Here is a 20382-nt window from a genome sequence, read left to right on the forward strand (position 1 = left end):
ATGGGGGAGGCGCCGTCGCCGGCTCGGTGGAGAAGACTGCGACGGATCCGGGAGGGAGAAGGGGAAGGGAACCATGGTATTACGGACGATCTGCCATCGTCCGAGGCAGGACGAAGCGGGAAGCGACGACGGTCGCACGGGGTGACGGACGATGGAAAAAAAACGTCCCGCTTACTGAATTTTTAGTAGTAGAGATAGAGAAGAGATTTTCCTTGATGCCAATACAGCGCAATTTGATTTGTTGGCAGGGTGGAGAATATTGGCAACGAGCTCAGTACCAAAAATGTCACCGGTAGAGGTAGTAGTTTACCTTCTAAAAGATGAACATGTTGCGCGATACCATGAAGAGGTGCTGTGTGTGCATTTCTGATACAACTTGTTGGCTGTTTCAATGTTTTTGTGACTCAGGCGTCGAGGCACTACCGCTGGTCAGCACATTCTGGTGTTGTCCTCTTTGGTGAGTACCGGAGATCGTTCATGAAAACATATATGTTGCTTGCTGGCATGCTGTTGACGTTTGTAGCTGCAGCTGGGCTTTCAGCCGGGCATAGGAAGACATGAGCTCCGTTTTAAATGCTAGTGTGTAATGTAGTAATTAAGAATCCACATCTAACTCTATGATGTTCCTCAATGCAACTAAGCTGAATCGTCACCATATCAATTCGAATGTCCAATGCACACCAAAAGTTAATGCTTGTAGTACTTCTATGTTATAGTCCTTTTATATATTCCGTGTTTCATAGAATAGATAGAATTTTTTGGTGCCAGGTTTGATCATAAGTGATTCGTCCACCAAATAGTCCATGGTATCTAGTTCTGGTGCCAATTAAAGGACAAAATGCATAAAACATGGAATCAATAATTAGGTGAGGATGGAGCCATGGCTTTGCTACATTCCTCGTTGGCATCCAACTCTATAGCCTGTCTTATTCACAGTATCTAATGACTCGAAAGCACAGTTGTCATTTATATTCTACAACTGATCAACTGTAACATCGCAAATCATAGGTTAGGTCACATGATTCTCATGTGAAATACACATTCCGTGGAAATCAAATTCATGACCAAAAGGAATTGGGATAATGTGACAGCCCCACCTAGCACCTGGAACTGGTACATATTCTATAATTGACCCTTATTTTCTCTCAATGTTTCCTAAGTTTGTGTGTTCGATCGCGATGACATTTTCCATAAACTTCAATTCACACCTTTAATTTGGGTTGTAGCAAGTATGGCAATCGATTTAATGCCTACCACCAAGTTATTACCACTTGACTTCTCACTCTATTGATGGTTGCTATGTGCATGTGACCACTCAATTAGAACCGCAGGCTCTATTTGATCCAGTGGCTGGAGGAATATCCCTTTTCACCATCTATGGATAATAGTGTGAAACTATTTGAATGCTTAGCTTTTCCATGATGATGTACTCGTTGCTGAGGAACAGAGGTGGATGAGCATGCAATTGATGTGTCCAAATGTGGGGGCAGAGGCACAAGAGAAGAGAGAGGATCAGCTGCTTGTTACTCTGGTTGCTTGAATGGTTACAAGGGATATTGTTGAGCTTTCAGGCTTCCTGACGTCTCCCATTCAAAGTTAGAAATGAAACTGATTCAGCTTTGGCCCGGGTGCCTTTTCTGTGACTCTATCTTACTTCTCTACTATATTAATAGATAATATTGGCCATGAATAAATTGTATTCTAGACGTTGAAAGGTCAATGCAATTTGTGAGGGGTGGAGCGTAGACATATATATAGGCCGGGAACATACCCCCTCCATCCTAAAAACAAGTCACCCTAGGAATTCTAGGATAAGTGGATAACTTAACAAAAAGGTACAATGACCATGTTTGCTCCTATACAGTATCCATATTTGACACTTCTTGATTCTTACATGCACATGCACTTTTAAAATAGGGTAATATAACTACTACAAGAAAACTTAACTGAGGCGGACAAAACTAATCAAGGCGGTTTTTGCAACCACCTCAGACCAAAGGTCACAGTAAATGAACTATTTTCTGAGGCGGTTCCTCTGCCCACCTCAGTTAATCAAATAAAAAATTAAAAAAATAAGAGAAGCCCGCCAAGCCCATCACAGGCCCGTGAGCCCATCGGGCATGCTCCTCCTCCGCCGCCCCCGTGCTCCGCCGTCGTTGCCATCGCCCGCGCCGCTGAGCCCGCTCCCTCCTCGGAGGCGTGCAAACACAGTCGAGCAGGACGCGCTCCTCCGCTCGCTCCGCCGCCGAGGGAGGCCGAATCCGGGTACACCACCCTGCTCCGCCACCGGATCCGCTAGAGGAGGCCAGGGAGGAGGTGACGTGCCGCAGCCGGTCTTCGGGGAGGAGGTGGCCCACCACCGCCGCGTCCCGCCGTGAGGGTCAGCGGGGAGAAGGTGGTCCGCTGCGGACACTGCAAGGAGCAGCAGGGAGGAGGTGGTCCGCCGCCGCGTCCCGTCCCTGATTCGACCGCATCTACCGCCGCTGGAGGAGGCCAGGGAGGAGGTGACGCACCGCTGCCGAGCTTCGAGGAGGAGGTGGTCTCACGCTGCTGGAGAGGGCTCCAAGATGCTCTGCTGCCGCCACCGCCGCTGCTGGATAAGAGAGAGAGAAAGAGGAGTGTGAGAGGGAGGAGGGGCGCCGCTTGGGCTGAGGGGGGGGGGGGGAGAGAGAGAAGTGAATCCTAACCCTAACCCTTGTGTCCACTGTGGGGAGTGGGCTGGGTTAGGGTTTGATTTATTGGGCTCGGTCCATTAACTGAGACGGACATGTATAACGTGTCCGCCTTTGAAAATAAGAGTATTAGCTGAGGCGGTCACCTTAAGGATGTCCGCCTCTGTTAATCGATTTTGCGAGGCGATTTTTTTAACCGCCTCGGTCAATAAGAGATGACCGCCTCTGGCAGTTATTTTTGTGCCCGCCTCAAAGCTCCTAAAAAAAGGTCGCTGTTAATCAATTTTTGTAGTAGTGGATGACTTGTTGTTGGGACAAATTTTTAATCCTAGAGTGACATGTTTTTTTGGGACGGAGGGAGTAGTGGTAGCCATATTTATCGAAATTTATTGCAAAGGCAAAGCAATTAATAATATCACAAGCCCATGATTGGAAGGCACCGGTACATGTTTTCCCGTTTGGATTCATGGACTAAACTTTAGACCCAAAGTTTAGTAGTCCATCAAATGATCCTCCGTACAGATGAACAAAAATGCAGACTAAAATTTAGTTCCACCCCAAATAAAATTTAGTCCATTACTCCTCAAAACCCACCTAATTTGAACTAAACGAACCTACAATCTATGAAAAGACCAAACTACCTCTCACTATGCTCATGTAGGCACAATAGCTCAACTCTGGCAGTGATAGAGAAGGACATGAGTTGGGACCGGTACAGGGTATGGATGTGCAGCTCACCATTGAGATAATTGAGTTATGGTGGTTGGACGTTGGAGATTGATGAGGTGGCCTTTTTCTGTGCAGGAAGAGGGAATAGGGAGATTGGAGCAAAGGGCAAGACGAGTAGTGGAGCTAGGCGGCTCGACAAGCTAAGCTGGTGGCCAAGGAGAGTAGCTCAGGCCTCGGGGTTCTTTATAGGCGGTGGCAGTGATCTTGGCCAGTGGCTCAACTGCCCGTTTTGAATGATGCTACTGTAGCTGCATGGCTGCTTGCAAGCGTCGGTGTGCTGTGCGATGACACAGAAACAATGGGCAAGTTGACGGCACAGGCTCAAGGCCGTACAAACAAATCCGGAGGCCCTATGCAAAACTGTGAACTGGGCCCTAGTGGCCTAGTAATAACTACTAAAATGACATATATGTTATAACATAGTATATGTAAACGAGTTATTTCAAGAATTATCATACCTATTAATTATTCAACTCTTCTTTGCATGAACTTCACTTGAAGAACATCATTCTTTGAGCGTTCTTTGAAATGAATTCTTCAATTATATGCTCATAATTAATCTTCTCCAATAGATCACCCTCAAGTGCTATCATGGTCAAATCATTAAGTATTTCTTGTGTTATTGTAGAACGTAAGTAGGATTTGAATAGCTTGAATTTAGAAAAGCTTTGTTTTGCTGATGCAAGTGTCACAGGTAGAGTCAACATAACTCTATATGCAATAGTTGCATTGGGAAAGCAATCAAGTCGCTTCAAAAACTTTAGCATTTCAGTTGCATCCTTATTTTCTCTTGGAAAGAAATCTCGTAAAATCCTCAACTGTGCATACAGCTCAGTAGCATCAATATCAGATTTTCCATCTTTTTTAAGGAGGGCCTCTAGATTATCACAAGAAGATTTCAAGGTTTCAGTATCCAATGACTTCAACATGTCAGAATTAAATAAGAAATCAAAATTTTTCTGATAATCTTGATATTGTTCAAATCTCCTTGTGAGCGAGGCAATAGCTCGATCAACAAGAGGAATAAAATAGCTGATTCTAAATGATTCCTCTGCAGACTGTGTGGCCACAGTTGTGTCATCTGGGTTCTCATTGAATTGCCTCTTTCTTTTAATTATTCATTTCTTACGAAACGAAGTACTAGTATCCATCTCAAGTGCAATTCCTTTTGCTGTCTCCAGCGCATCTAGAAAACCAGTTTCCCTGTACCCTTTGAAGAAAGAAATCAACCCTTGGACTTTCTCAATAGCATCATCAATAAGCATATCCTTTTCTTGCAAGTGTTTGATCACTAAATTATATAAATTCAAACTCTCCAAGTTCATTGTTTGCCAAACCTTTGGCCTCACTGCTTGATCCAGGATCATTATCAATATCAGATATCTGAGATTAAATTAAAGAAAATATGTATTAATATTTGTGTTAGCCAAAGGGATTACATCACTATAAATATTAAAAATATCAATTACCTGAAGTAGAGCCTCTTTTGAAATCTAGTAGCCTTAACACTTTCAATACGACTCTCCCAATGTGTAGCTCACACTGACTTGAGAGTCAATTCTGATATGTTACCTTTCACAATATGCCATTTCTTAGTTGACTTAGCAAAAGTTGTGCAGATGTGGTGGATTATTCCAAAGAAGTTAGCACATGCCTTGGCCATATCACAAAGTATTAAATTAAGGCTATGGCAACCACAAACAGAATAGAAGGCTCTAGGATTTACATCTAGGAGTTTCTTTTGTACTGCTTGATTTTTTTCCTTTCATATTTGACCCATTACCATAGCCTTGTCCTCTCACATCACCTATATCAAGACCAAGACTATTTAATTCACTTACTAGGACATCAAAAAGGCCTTGACCAATTGTATCATTTACATCTAAAAATCCTATAAATGATTGTTAAATTTAAACATCATCTGAAGATAAATCCACATATCTTATAATCAAAGACATTTGTTCTGATGGCTTGCATCGAGGGTACAATCAAGAATGACAGAGAAATACTTTGCACTCTTTATTTTCCTAATAGTTTCAGACCTAATAGCAGAAGCAAGTGTATCAATTCATTCTGAATACTAGGTGCAAGATAATGAACATGAGTTTCTTCATTTGTAATGCGCCGAACATGCTCTGCAATAAATGGGTCAAATTGAGCCAACATCTCTACCAAACCCAAAAAATTTCCATTGCTATCTTCATATAGTTTGCTGTTAGTGCCACGAAATGCAAGATTATGCTTGGCAAAAAAATTTATGATGGCCACAATTCTGAACAAAACATTTCTCTAGTGTTCCTTTTCTTTCTCAAGTTGTCACTGAGCAGCTTTATCAATAGTTTCATACTTTTCCAATCTATTACGCAATTCATACCAAGTAGTCATATTCAAAACAAGATCTACACTTGCTTCATGCTATGTAAGTCTTTCACCACCCTTTTGTAAACAATTTACAACTAAAGCTAAACACTCTATCTAGCTAGTAGTTTGGAATACACAAGCCAATCTCTATTGTACTCCTCCCCGTTGGATAGAAATCTAATATAGGATAGTGCAGAAAACCTTCTAGAATATATATCCTTAGGACCTTTCTGAATTGATAAGTCTCTTTTTGGACCCTTCCGTGCTAAAATGTCAATCTGCCTACGATCAAGAGAATCCCAATACCTTGGATCAACATATCAGGCTGAAAGGACGTATCAACATTTGCATCATGAGAAGAACTATCCATGTTATCACCATTATTAGGAACTTGTTCAATGTTTTTTTGTATCTAGGCCATAATTAGGAACAATGGTTTCCATCTATGTGTCTATCTCATTATTATTAGGTGTCACACTCGGTTTTTAAAAGAAAACCGAATGCATAACTATATGTATGCCAGGATCATACATATAGTGACATCATAAGAAAAATTAGGGCTCATCGTCGTCGACTCTCGCCATTCCTCTCCAAAAACTGGTTGGGGATCCTTTGCTCTTCTATTTTCCCCCATCTTGATTAGTTTTTCTCGCTGTTCATGGTGGCCGCCTTGTGTGGTATGGTGCAGCGAGGTTGGACGCAAGAAAGAAGAGGAAAAAGAGCAGAATCGCCGTAGTTGTCATCATCATCACCTTCGCCTTTGTTGTTTTCAAGGGGAAACACTAGGTGAGACATACCCTTGCTATAGAACATATTTTCCCTCTGGTTTTAGAAGTTTTTATCTCGTGGGAGTAGCGGTATTAGTCGCCGCTAGGACTAGGGTTAAGGTTTTGCCCTTGTCGCTATTCTCAGCACACCGTCAATCTGCAAAGTTTTTGTTTGTGGCTGGTTTTCATGCTCTTAGTGATCTCAAACAAATATTGTACCTCTATATGAGCTGAAGAAGAATTAGAGATCTTTCCATGGCCGCAAAGAACACCTCAATCAGATTTAAGATGAGGGAGAAAATAAAGTTAGAATCTAACTGTTTTTCAGTCTCGTAATTCTGTTTAGAGTCTGTTAACTTGAATTTTAGGGAACCGTAATGGCATATTTGGACATTTTGGCATTTATAAGAGTTCTAGAGAATTTCACAAGCTTTCCAAATTGGTAAAGTTCATATTGATCAGAATTTTGGAGCTTCAATTATGACTGTTTTATTAGTACTGTTGTGCAGAATCTGTCAGATTAAGGTTCACCTCGAATTTACTCAATGTTAATGATTTTTTCTTTACTTTCGGATAACAAGAAAGTTGTAGGTTCTGTATTTAACTTTTAGATAGCAAAAGATGAGAATTTTTATCCATCAGAATGGAAGGATAAGCTGCAGTGCTGCTGTCATCTCTAGATTGGAATGCTTTGTGTGAGGACGTTGGGTTAGGGCGTAGGAATGCTTTACTCGATGTGTTTATTTTGAAGTGTGTTTATATTGGTGCTGAGCTATGTTGGTGGTGCACCTTTGGACCATGATTAGCTCACACTCTTGGTCTTTGGTGAAGGCAAGTAAATGTGGCACTATGGTCCCCATGCATTGGCTTTGTTGTTTGAAGTGCCTCCACTAAATTTTCAGAATCTCACACTAGCCATATAATCTGAAATTGGAAGTTATTTGCTTTACTTTGCTCAACTTTGTAGTATATGATGTTATATCTTGTGGACTATTGTTGAATTATGAAGTACATGAAGTGCATACATTGCAATATGTGTATGTGCACACTTCCCTTTGATATGCATTTGAAGAAATCGTTGCCGAATTGGTGTGGTAAGTATCGTCACAGCAACACACATTGATGAGCAATGTGGTTGCAGCCCTCACTCCATCTCTTTGGGACGTGTGGGTAGAAGTGAAGTCACGCATGCATTCCATCATTCATATTTGCATTGCATCATTTGTAATTGCACTTTGAAGTATATTTATATGTTTGTGTCACAATTGACGTTCTTTATTCCCATGTTATTTAAATTGATGCTTAATCAAACAGTAATTTAAGTAACTTAGTTATGGTAGTTTGCTTGCTGAGGTTTTCCATAAACCTCAATCGTTGTTTTCCCCTCATAGGTGCTTGAGCTTAGAAGTTGCATGCTTAGGATGGGAGTATAGCAGCACATGTGCACATCACTTATGAGTTTATACATACCTTTCTAGGTCACATTTGCTGTAATAATAATTTTACTGATAATGCTTTAGTTGAATCGTTCGTTTTGACTTTATGTTGGAGCTCGGTTATGTTGGTTTGAGTCATATTGGTCTAGTGAAGTGTAAAGTTTTATATGATTAATCAATATCTTTGTTGCTTTCGCGTACTCTGTTATGTTCTTATGTTGTAGTGTAGTAATTCCCCAGAGGATTGTTGTGTTTTCTTCTAGGGTGTTACACAGGTGGCCAGGCCTGCAGGCTAGGCCATGTGAGTGCCGAGCGATATGAGGGATGCCTGGGTGGTGGGCCCTGCTTTGCTCGATGCCTCGATCACCTGAGCGGAAGTGTAGACATCGCTCGATCGCCTGGCGAGCGGTGATGGCGAAAGCGGAAAGGTCTGCACATTTCCTCTTCTGTGACATATTTGGACCACATTTTGCTTTGTATTGGACCAAAAGACAACTAAAACAAAGCCTAGTATATAACTATACCTAGCATACTCATTATATGTTGGGACCCTGCGTGGTCGCACGGGCTGCACGGCCCTAAAAACAGGCCTGCACAGGCTGGTGCTCTGGACATATACCATGCAGATGTGAGTAGCCCGTGATTGGAATACGACTTCCGGTTGCTGGTTACGACCTGCGACTGCAATTTCTCGATCTGCCTGGGTCCTTTTCTGAGGTTGCTGGTCTCGCATGTGGTGGTCTAGCAGCTCCGGACTTGGCTTTAGGTGCGCAATGCATGCATATGATTAGTTACTTTTAATTTTGAGATGCTACTTAATTATGTACATGTAGTCTGTGTAATAGCTGTTTCGGTTGTTTGTCTTGTGTTGGTCGTTCCTGATAAAATTTAACATAACGGTTCTTTATTCCACTTGTCATTGCAATTTGAGAAAGGAAGTTGGTGGTACAATAGTGGCATTGAAAATTAATCTTGTTTCTTGTTCACTTTGCGCATTGTTGCAACGCATTATTTTTGTGAGGAAACAGGAGGGGATGACACCTACTTTAATTTGCTGCAACACATTGAGTGGATGAAAATGGTATGAAATGATGCTGCTCTGTACAGGATAAAGTGTATAGCATTCAAAGTTGTCTCAGTTGTACTGGTCTATCTCCTCCAAATTTCAATGGCTCTAAAGTTAGTTACAGAGTAAACCTAGTTTGCCAAATTTTACACATAAACAGTTGGCTTTGCACATAAATACTATGGTATGTATTGCTGATGATTTTTTCTTTAATTTGTATTAGTGATGGATTAATGGATATATCATGTGCGGTACCACGGTGTATAATGTGGTAACTGCATGCTTCAAGAAAAATACATTGTCAACCTAACAGTAAGACCGATTAAAAAAACTGAGAGCACGTGTACAAGATTATTAAAATGGCTCCATGCAATGTTTGATTTTTGAATTTTGAAATGATTGGATCCGAATATAGTGGGTGTAGGTTCAGCTTTACCTGTTATGAAGAAAATTTATATCCACTCAAATTGAACTCATCAGCATCCCCTATAGTAGAAAAGATTCCTTACTCGGTACATATATGGTTTTTAACAAAAGAAATAATATACAATTGGATTACATGCACAAAGGACAAGTCAGTGATCCATTTGGCTTGGCAGTTCGTGAGATGGTCTTCGGCCAGCGGAGGCGTTGAGTCAGTGCCATGTTACAGCCTCGGGGCACACGACGACAGTGTTTCCCTGCACAAACTCCACGCATTGAGGAAGATGTGGATCACTACTACAAAAATGTTGATTTGTCCCGGTTGGGAAACCGCTGTTGTCCCGGTTTCCCAACCGGGAACGCCTGTCCGGGACAAAAGGGGGTGCCCTTTTGTCCCGGGTGTGGCAACCGGGACAAAAGAGGACCTTTTGTCCCGGTTGGTAACACCAACCGGGACAAAAGGTGCAGCCAGCGCCCACGTGGCTGGCGCACCCTTTTGTCCCGATTGGTGTTACCAACCGGGACAAAAGGTCTCTTTTTTTTCATGTTTTTCTTTTCTCAATTCTTTTTCTATTTCAATTATACTTTTGCATTTCAATTAAACTTATGTATTGGAATTCAGTGTGTATGATCTCCACTAATATATACATATATATAGTTACTTATATAATATTTGTCCTAGATAGTTTTCATATATAAATTAATTCACTTATATATATATGTATACACATATCTATACATGTGAATTCCTTTACATATGAAAATGTCTAGGACCAATATTATATAAATATATATATATACACATATATATTATTGGAGTGCTTATATATATAATACATACATACTCCATCATATTTGCATAGGTATATTCGTTCTTAATTACATAGTAGAATTCGCCTTTTGGAAATTTAATACATACATACATACTCATAAATAGAAATTTAATACATAGACACACATATATTTACATAGTTATATTCGTTCTTAATTACATATATACGCGTATATTGTCATATTTACTGTGATTGTCAATATTAGATATTCCATCATAGTAGAATTCGCCTTTTGGATCGAGGACTTGCTCAACAATAAATCCGGAGAATTGTTCTTGAATCGCCATAATCTTTTCCTCCGGTATGAGTTTATCGCGCATCTCCCCGACCTATGGAAAAAGGGGATAATTAATTTGGACTAATTAAAATACGAGTTCAAATATTAACAAGTTTTTTTACTTACTTCCTCCTCCCAATCTGTCCAGCCCTTTGGAGGACCTACCAGACCATGGATGTTCTCGCATACATAGTATGCGCACAATACAGTGCCTGGTTTCTGCCTCATACACTTTAAGAGAGAAGAAATTATCAGGTATTTACATGAATATATAATAAAACTAATGAATCGTGCAACGAATCATCCAAGCGCGTACCGGAAAATCTGTCTTGATCTTCAATTCCTTGTCAAATTTGCCTGGATGATTTTTAGCAAATTCTTTCCAAACCCTGTGCATGATTAGAACAATTATAGTCAAGTAACAAAGTGATTCAAATTATCGGTCATGGACGGAGTAGTGGTAGAATTACTTTTTCATCATGTTAAGAAGATTTTCGTATTGTTCTGGAGGTCTCCTCAATGAGTCCATAACCACGAGTAGGCTCTTCTCGGGAATTATGACAATTAGGACAAAGTGTTCACTGCAAGATTATACGGAGGCAGTTCTTGGTAGTTAAGGTTTAAACAATTCGATTATAGAATAGAAAGAGTTAGACGGAAGGAATCACTCACGCAAAGTTGTAAGGAAACAATATCATTTGCTTGTTGTGATGAACGCTTATGTACTTGAACAAGTTTTGGAATATGTCATCGGGATTGTCCCGTAGAAGCCTCCAATTACAAGTAATTGGGTCGATGAAGCCGAGGTGAGAGTATCCCTTTCTTCTGCAAGTATGTATCTCCATTCTACATGATACCGAATAAATCAAGAGATCAGTATGTTGAGATCATGCAAAACAATACTAAGGAGAGTAAAATACTTACAGAACCCACAAGCCGACCATAGAGATGTCGAGGGCCTCCTGATGGAATAGTTGGTAAATTTCTTCCCAGTTTATCCATATAATGGCCTCCCCCCGTAAGAAATCGTCATCTTTAATCTTTGCGCCCTGCATGAAGATGCAATCGGCCATCGCACGCATGTAGTGCTGGTGCAGCTTATACATTTGCGTTGGAAGCACAGACACTACTTCGGGGGGTACAAGAGTTTTGCCGATCTCAAACGTCCATTTGACGACCACATCGGCCTTTAGAATATCTTCTCCCCCTGCAATCTGAGCGGCCGTCAGGTTTGATTCTTTCAGAAATGTAATAAAGTCTTGTTCTTGCGTCGTCTATCCCACTACGAGAGGCTCTATTGATTGTTTCTTTTGGGCTCCGAGCTGTGGAACGTCGGACGACGACGACTTTGATTGTCTCTTCTTTTTCTCAGTAGTTTTGATAATTGTGCGTTCGTAGTCTGAAGGGGGGTCTCTCGGAATGAATTTTCTCTTATTTGCTTCGCACATTCCCTTAAAAAATTTCAAATCTATCGGATTTATGACTTTCTCGGGCTCCGGCTTTGGCTTCGGCTTGAAGTGCTCTTTAACTCTTTCTTGAGTTATTCGATCGCATTCTTCAAGGCTCATGTCCCAGGGTTTAATAGGAGCCTCCTTGGTTTTCTTCTTCTTTTCCTTCTTCTTTGGAGGCTCCCTAGCCGGTGCAGCTACCTTCTTTGCCGGCGGCCGTTTCTGCTTCTTTGCCGGCGGCGGAGGGGGTGACCATGGAGGCGACGGTGACGCTTGAGTGTTCATCGGCGCATGAGATGATGGTGATGGAGAATGTGCCGGTGAACCTTGCCGAGACAGTGCTGCCCTTGGGGAGTTTTGCGGAGATGCCGGTCTTGGAGAGGCATGCTGAGATGCCGGTCTTGGTGTTTGATCATCCGACTTTAGGACAATGTAGCGCTTATCCCATAGGATGTAGCCATGAATGGCTTCTGCTAGTGTCCTCTCCCCATCGCCTCCAGGAATATCAAGCTCGAGCGTCTCCCAACCCTGGCACACCTGCTCCACGCCAACTCTTGTGTATCTAGGCGGAATTTGCTGCCCGTGGTACACGTCGCCTGGTTCGGTTGGCATGGCGGTACCGTACGCAACAGTGAACATTAAGTTCTTAACGGCAGTCTGCAGGTCACAAGGTGTCCGGTGGGTGATCTCATCCACTGGAAATCGCTGCGGGGCCGACGCTTCAACTGCGGCCTGGATCCCCGTGGGCTTGGCAGCGGCGACGTCTGTGGAAGCGCAGCTGCTTTTCCGCTGAGACAGGTGATCGACTGCGACACTAGGCTCTGGAGGCAACGTTTGCGCTTGCTGTTGCTGGCTCATTGCTACGGCCACTTGGCGTTGAACCTCTTCCTCCAGTCTTTGATCGTGTGACATGAGCCGTTCCTCTAGCCTTCGCAGGTGCTCCCGCTCATCATTCTTTCTTCTTTGCCGGCTTCTATATGAATCAATGTAATCCCTGAACCCATACTTCCACGGAACCACGCCTTTGCCTCTTGTGCGGCCCGGATGCTCTGGATTCCCAAGGGCGTAAGTCAGCTCGTCCCTCTCTCTATCCGGCTGGAATGTTCCCTCGGCCGCTGCTTGTATGGCCTCCTGTAGTCTCTGGGCTGCTCGCTGGATGTTTGGCCCATAGATGCAGTCACCAGTCAATGGGTCCAAGCTTCCCCCGTGACCATAAAACCAGGTCCTTGACCTTTCAGGCCAGTTCATGGTCGCAGGTCGGATGCCTCTGTCAAGCAGATCCTGCTCCATCTTCTCCCATTTGGGTACTGCAAGCTTGTAGCCTCCTTGGCCTAGAGTGTGATGGTACACTTTCTTCGAGGCGTTGTCTTTGGCCTTCTGCACCTTCTGAAGCCCAAGCTCTGAAGACTTGTATTCCACAAATGCATCCCAGTGACCCCTGAGCTTTTCGAGCTCGCCGGTAAATACGGGTGTGGTCCCGGTCTTGATATATTTCTTCGTCAAAATTTTCTTGAATGATCGCAGTTGTTCGGCCATCTTACTCAGGGTCCAGCGCTTGCATATCTCTTCGGATTCAGCTGGAACCGTGAAGTTTTTCTTAAGCTCCCGCCAGCACCATTCTTTTTCTCTTTCGGGTACCGCATCCCGTTCCTCGCTTGGATTGGAAGCTTTCCAGAGCCTAAAGCTGATCGGGATGTGGTCCCTGACAATACATCCGGATTGTCTTATGAATTTTATGGCGGCAGCTTCTGGAGCGATCGGTTCGCCATCTGGACCAACTTCCGTTATAATGAACCGCCCTTCCAGTTTTTTTGTTGGGCCTCGCTTCGTCTTTTTCTGCTGCGACGATGATCCAGACGGCTATAAAAAAACATTCATAGTATTCATATAGATTCAGATGAAAATATGATTGTCACTACAAATAAGTATAGTTTTGATATGTACATTAGCACTTTGTTCAGCAGCAGCGTCATCCTGAATAGATGGTGCCTCAATTCCATCACCGGACATATTCAAATATATGTTGGTATTGCTGCCATCATCAGCTTGTTCAGCGACATCTCCTTGACCTTCGCCAATCATATTCAACAGGAACTGTTCGTCTTCCGCGTCTGTGTGTCGCGGGTCCATCGTAACTAAAATATGAATACAAATAAAACCCTTAAAAATTATCTAAATAATCCACTCCAGAAATTTGCGGCTGGGGATAGGCGGAGGGCCGAGGGCCGAAGGCGAAGGGCTCAAAGCCGAGGGCCGGAGGCGCACTGGGGCGAACGCGGAGCCGGGGGGGATGTGGGCTCAGGGCGAGCTATGAGCAGAGACGGAGAGAATGATTCTTTTGCATTTGGGGCTTCCTTGCTAGGCTTTATTGAATTGGGTCCATAAGTTGTATATGATACTCTCTCCATGTCAAAATAACCAAGAAGGTTGCAAATAACTCAGGAACTTTGTCTAGTTAACCAAGAAGGTTGCAAATAACTATCAAAAAAAGAAGGTTGCAAATACATATTCATGTACAATATTTGACGTGATCCATCAAAAGATGAGCATACTATTCATGCACATAGAAAAGCAGAGTAGTGTTTTACTTTTTCTGCTTTCAAAACTGTGCCTTTCATAAAAAAATTCATGAGCGGGATATGTACAAATATGGACTAATAAGAATTAATAACTCATGATGGTTTACTTACAATTCACAGGTATATGATGCTACCTATTTCCGGTAGTTCTGTTTCTAACAATACCTAATGCCTTGCTAACATTTACTACATTCGACAATTGCCAGAATTCTGGTAAAAATTATCTACATAGTTATTGTTCCACAATGCTAGATCAGTGATCCATCTATTAGTAGTACCTTAATTTCTTCTGGTAGCATGTTACTGCTCAACCTTTAAATAAATTACTTCAAAGCTCAAGACGCTGAAAACAATAATTAGCTCCTGATCATAGTCATTCATCAATCGATTCTAACACTATCAGATCCTCCATGTCCAATGCGGTGCGCAATACCAATAATACGATGAAAGACGAATTTTTTTTACAACAGCTTGCTAGTATACCAATGCGCGCGCGGAGTGGAGGCCGGGGGCGGCGAAGACGAGGGCGGCGGACGTCAACGGCGGCGGCGCTCGCAGGGACGACGGCGCTCGGTGACGTGGGCTCGCGCGGCGGGGCTCTGGGCGGCGACGTCGACGGCGGCGGTGCTCGGGGAGCTCGAGCGGTGGGGGGAGCAGGGGAACGGACGACGGGAGGGAGGAAGGGCGAAGGAGGGAGGAAGCTAGGAAATATATGGGGGGGGGGGGGACTTTTGTCCCGGGTGAAGCCACCACCCGGGACAAAAGGGGTTTTTGGGCGGGCTGGGAAAATTCCCAGCCCGCGGCCCACCTTTAGTCCCGGGTAGATCTACCACCCGGGACAAAAGGGGCCCGTTTTCCCTCGTTCCCGCCTAATGTTATGTTTGTTTTTATTTTTTTTACTTCTCTTTTAAAATTGGCTTTCATTTGTTAATTCAGTTAATAAAATTATGATTCCAAAAATTATGGAACAAAATTTCTTATCTCTATATAAACTTGATACACGCAACAAAAATAATTAATTTTCATTCAAGTGATTGGGTCAATGAAATATCTAACTTTTTTGAAATCATATTTGTTATTTTGACCATGCAAAAATATATTAGGTGAATTTTTTTTTCAAACTGTTGCTTTTCGATAGAAAGTGGATTCTATCACGATATTAACGTTTAAAAAGTGAATTTTAGATAAAATTAAGCAATTTCATGATATTAATGAGTAGTGTGTGAGTTTGAGAGATAGTGTGTGTTAGTGAGATTGTGTGTGTTAGTGAGAGAGTATAGTGTGTTAATGTGAATGTAATTTCATGAAATAAATAAAATTAGTTGAGTAATCCATTATTGAATGAAAATTATAATTGAGTCTAGTAATTAAGTGAAAAATATATAAAATAATATAAATAACACATAAAGTATAATTGTACAGTACATATATAATAAAAGTATTCGAATTGCGATTATGTTTTTATACAATAATATAAAATGATTCAAGTACATGAAGGATTAGCGGTAACAGACTTTCTCTTCACAAATGTCTCTTGATTATGATCACGGCGCAAGTATGGAGCATCATCATTGGCTAGCAGGATGCATGGATCAGCATTTACTTCGAAAGGTGGAATGGCAACAAAATTATTATATTCTTCTGAAAAGTCTGTCTTGTCCTCCACTCCAACGATGTTTCTCTTTCCTGATAGAACTATGTGTCGCTTAGGCTCATCCTTTTGCTTGTTGATCCCCTTCTTTGGCTTGCTGGACATGTCCTTAATGTAGAAAACCTGAGCGACATCCTGGGCTAGGACAAATGGCTCGTCTCTATACCCAAGATTGTTGAGATCAACTATTGTCATCCCATACTCATCTTTTGTTACCCCTCCTCCAGATAGCTTAACCCATTGGCAACGAAATAGAGGCACCTTGAAATTGGGACCGTAATCCAGCTCCCATATCTCTTCAATGTAGCCGCAATATGTGTCTTTTTTTCCATTATTGTCCGTGGCATCCATACGAACACCGCTGTTTTGGTTGGTACTCTTTTTATCTTGGGCTATCGTATAAAATGTGTTTCCATTTATCTCGTACCCTTGGTATGTTAAGATATTCCAAGATGGTCCCCTAGCCAATAAGAACAGTTGTTCACTTATATCCATGTTATGCATTAGATGCTTCCGCAACCAGCTGCAGAAAGTGTTCATGTGCTCACGTGTAATCCATGCCTCAGACTTTTCCGGGAAATTGGAGAGCAGAATTTTCTTGTGTTCCTCGATATATGGGTCAACCAAGGATGATTGTTGAAGAACCGTATAATGCGCTTTCTTGAATGAGAAATCATCTGTGCAGACATAAGATTTCTTTCCTAATGTACCCTTTCCAGTTAGTCTCCCCTCATATCGCGATTCAGGGACTCCAATCGGTTTAAGGTCATCAATAAAGTCAACACAAAAGTCAATGACCTCCTCAGTTCCGTAGGCACTTGCGATGCTTCCTTCTGGACGAGCTCTATTACGAACACATTTCTTGAGTACCCCCATGAACCTTTCGAATGGGAACATGTTGTGTAGAAATACTGGTCCGAGAATATCAATCTCTTTGACAAGGTGCACTAGAAGATGTGTCATGATGTTGAAGAAAGATGGTGGAAATATCAGCTCAAAGCCAACAAGACATTGCACCACATCGTTTTGCAGCTTTATCAAATTCTCTGGGTCAATTATCTTCTGAGAAACTGCGTTGAGGAAGGCACATATCTTCACGATGGTTAACCGGACGTTATCAGGCAGAATCCCCCGCAGCACAACCGGAAGAAGTTCGGTCATAAGCACATGGCAGTCATGGGACTTGAGATTTGTAAATTTCTTCTCTGCCAAATTTAAGATTCCTTTTATATTGGATGAGTATCCAGATGGAACCTTTATACTGCTCAAGCAGTCAAACATGGTTTCTTTCTCTTCCTTGCTAAGAGTATAGCTGGCAGGACTTAAGTATTGTCGTCCATTATCTCGCTGTTGTGGATGTAAGGCATCTCGTTCTTCCATACGTTGCAATTCTTGACGTGCTTCTACTGTATCTTTTGTCTTTCCGTACACTCCCAAGAATGCTATCAGGTTGACGCAAAAATTCTTCGTGAGGTGCATCACATCAATTGCATGACGAACATCTAAGACTTCCCAATATGGTAGCTCCCAAAATATAGATTTCTTCTTCCACATGGGCGCCATTCCGTTTTCGTTCGGAACAGGTTGGCTACCAGATCCCTTTCCAAAAACAACTTCTAGATCTTTTACCATGTTGAAGACGTCTTTACCACTACGGTGCATCGGTTTTGTTCGGTGGTCCGCTTGGCCTTTGAAATGCTTGCCCTTCTTTCGTACCGCATGCCTGATGGGAAGAAACCGACGATGACCCATGTATACAACCTTCTTACAGTGAGTCAACCATATATTATCGGTATCATCTAAACAGTGTGTGCATGCTTTGTATCCCTTGTTCGAATGTCCTGACAAGTTACTAAGAGCAGGCCAGTCATTGATCGTTACGAACAGCAATGCTCGTAGGTTGAAGTTTTCCTGTTTGTATTCATCCCACATCCGTACACCTTCATCGCCCCAGAGCAATAAGAGTTCTTCGACCAATGGTCTTAGGTACACATCAATGTCATTTTCGGGCTGCTTTGGACCCGGGATAAGTACTGGCATCATGATGAACTTTCGTTTCATGCAGAGCCATGGTGGAAGATTGTACAGACAAAGAGTCACAGGCCAAGTGATATGACCACTGCTCATCTCACCAAAAGGATTCATGCCATCCGTACTCAAACCGAACCTTATGTTTCTCGCATCCAAATCAAATTTAGGGTACGTTCTATCTATTTTTCTCCACTGCGACCCATCAGCGGGGTGTCTCAACATCGAGTCTTTCTTGCGTTCCTCTTTGTGCCATCGCATCAACTTAGCATTATCTTTATTTCTAAACAGACGCTTCAAACGTGGTATTATAGGCAAATACCACATGACCTTCGCAGGAACTCTCTTCCGGGGAGGCTCCCCCTCGACATCTCCAGGATCATCTTTTCTAATCTTGTAACGCAATGCACTGCATACGGGACATGCATCCAAATTCTCGTACTCGCCTCGGTAGAGGATGCAGTCGTTGGGGCATGCATGTATCTTTTGCACTTCCAGTCCCAAAGGGCAAACAAGTTGTTTGGCTTCATACGTTGTGGCAGGCAATTCATTGTCCTTAGGAAGCATTTTTTTAACAAGTTTGAGTAATTCACCAAATCCCTTGTCGGATACACCATTTGTCGCCTTCCATTGCAGCAACTCCAAGGTGGTGCCAAGTTTCTTAAATCCATTTTGACAATCTGGGTACAACAACTTATGGTGGTCCTCTAACAACTTCTAGAACTTCAACCTCTCCGTTTCACTCTCACAGTCTGCCTGCACATTGTGCAATGCTTGCCCCAGATCGTCGCTGGGATCATTTTCTGCTACATCTACTTCGGGCTCTTCCATGGGAATATCGTCATCGAATGCACCGATTCCAGCATTCCCGGGAAAGTGGTCGTCAAAATCTTCTTCTTCATTGTCTTCCATGGTAACCCCCTGTTCTCCGTGCTTCGTCCAACAAACATACTTTTTCATGAAACCATTTGCGAAAATGTGGCTGTGTAGGATTCTTGAAGATGAGTAATCCTTGTTATTGTTGCAATGAACACACGGGCAGCACATAAAACCATTCTGCTTGTTTGCCTCAGCCACAGACAAAAAATAATGGAGGCCATCAATGAATTCTTTCGAACGTCGGTCAGCATTGTACATCCATTGCCGGTCCATCTGCATTTTAAATAAATCGATTTGAATTCTTTACACGTATCGAATAAATAAAATATATCAAACCTAAATTAAACTAAATGTAACATAACAAAATTATAAATTCTTACCATTACAAAGCAAAAATTATTTACTATTACAATTACAATGATCAGATTAATAACTCTTGCAAATAACAATGAAATTATATAAAAAAGACGAAATGTATCATTAATCCTCAAGAAATCTCTAATTAATTGAAAGAAATCTCTATAACTTCTAATTACTTTAACACCCTTCAGTTCCAGGAGTACACTCTTTTCAATATCCAGAAACCCTCTAGAAGAAAAATAAACCTTTATTTCTGAAAATGTATATGTCAGTAACCTCAACCCTGCGGTGATGACACTGCCTTTCGGGGGGACACGGTGCGGTACAAGGATGTCACCAATCGGCTAGTCGCAGCACCAACATTTACGATTAATAGGCACAGCACTTGGCACAGGCAGCATGCTCGTTCATATGCTCTCAGTACAACAACGGCATGCTGACTGCGTCAAATGCTGTCTTCTTATCAATCGGAAGTGCTGGTGATGCGACCAACCGATTTGCGACGTCCTTATAGCGCATCGTGTATCCCTGAAAGGTAGTGCCATCACCGTTGGATGGAGATTAACGACGTATACTTGTTTCGAAATAAAGATTTTTTTAGCTTCTAGATGGTTTCAATGTGAGCCTGATTAAATACATCACTAGAGTGTCAAAATAATCCATTCATAATACAAAAAATTCTATAATATACTCATTTCATTAATTCATTCACGAATAAAAAAATCAACTATCCACAATATGGTCATATATACAAGTACATCACATGAAGTATCTACACTCATTCTAAAAATTTCTACTATCCATATACTCATCTAAATCTAAAAGAAAATTACACCTACATATGCAATCTAGCTAGCTAAATGTCCAAGAAAT

The 20382-nt window shown here is 42.1% G+C and overlaps 1 pseudogene; it reads right to left on the reverse strand.

Annotated features, from left to right (window-relative positions):
• Positions 1 to 17595: 17595 nt before the first annotated feature.
• On the reverse strand, positions 17596 to 19422 carry LOC120663437 (annotated as a pseudogene).
• Positions 19423 to 20382: the final 960 nt, after the last annotated feature.

This window comes from Panicum virgatum, chromosome 3N (assembly GCF_016808335.1).
Source record: "Panicum virgatum strain AP13 chromosome 3N, P.virgatum_v5, whole genome shotgun sequence".
Classification (NCBI taxonomy): domain Eukaryota; kingdom Viridiplantae; phylum Streptophyta; class Magnoliopsida; order Poales; family Poaceae; genus Panicum; species Panicum virgatum.